The sequence below is a fragment of the Camelina sativa genome, unplaced genomic scaffold (assembly GCF_000633955.1).
Source record: "Camelina sativa cultivar DH55 unplaced genomic scaffold, Cs unpScaffold03106, whole genome shotgun sequence".
Lineage (NCBI taxonomy): Eukaryota > Viridiplantae > Streptophyta > Magnoliopsida > Brassicales > Brassicaceae > Camelina > Camelina sativa.
This window is the reverse complement of record NW_010924213.1, coordinates 1-897: the sequence shown is the minus strand read 5'-3', so window position 1 is coordinate 897 and position 897 is coordinate 1. Positions and strand designations below refer to the sequence as shown.

Genomic DNA, 897 nt, shown 5'->3' with positions numbered 1-897 from the left:
AGATATATAGTGGCTGGATCTGAAGCGAGTAAGAAGAAGAGCTTTGGTTCTTCTCTCACAGTTCGTCACTCTCAGAAATTGATTCCCAATGCTGCTGCTGTTGTGGTAATGCATTTCGTCTTTCGATTTTGTATTTTACGTTTTTTGAATCTGTAACGATTTACAGATTTTGTTCTTTTTGTAGACGAAGGAGGCGGAGACATCTGCGAGCACTGGGTTTGTTTTTTTCTCGGATTAGATCTCATCAATGCCTTATTGTTTTGAAAACATATAGTGCGCCAATACTTATGAATTATGAGAGAGTGTACCTTATTTTTGTTACATGTTAATGCTATTGAGTGTGGTGATTTAGAAAAGAACGAGATATAGCTATATAGGTCTCTAGAGATGCTATTTTGAAATCTATAATTGATAGTGATTGCAAAAGCTGAATGTGTTGCATGTCTTTGCTTCCTAATCTTCCTATTGAAGCCTTTAGTTTTCGTTATCATGCTGGATTTTTAGAGTGAACCATTCAGTTTATTTCCCATGAACACATGCTAATCTCCTCAGAACATTTCAGTTTACCAACAATAACATTAACGTGTATTCTGCAATTGGTTTGGCTTGCGTTACGTTCACAATTCATGAGACTTTCCATAAATCATGTGCTCTTTTCTTTTCTATCGTTATTGTTTCCGTTTGGGATCTGTGTTGTTTCTATTTTCACATAAAGTAATCCTTGATTGTTTCTTGTATCTTTGATGTATTCATTGTCATGTTGATGTCCTTTAAGTCACAACACGAGTATAACGGATGCCTTTCATAAATATGAACTTGCAGACATGAACTATTGCTTTTCGAGGCTCTCCAGGAAGGTTTGGAAGAGGAGATGGACAGAGATGCAAATGTATGTGT

General features: G+C 36.1%; 1 long non-coding RNA gene across 1 annotated transcript; it reads left to right on the top strand.

Annotated features, from left to right (window-relative positions):
* The first annotated feature begins 6 nt into the window (after nt 1-6).
* LOC104774485 lies at nt 7-897 on the top strand. Its single transcript, XR_765359.1, has 3 exons — nt 7-105; nt 185-216; nt 823-897. It is a non-coding gene; the product is annotated as an uncharacterized LOC104774485 (long non-coding RNA).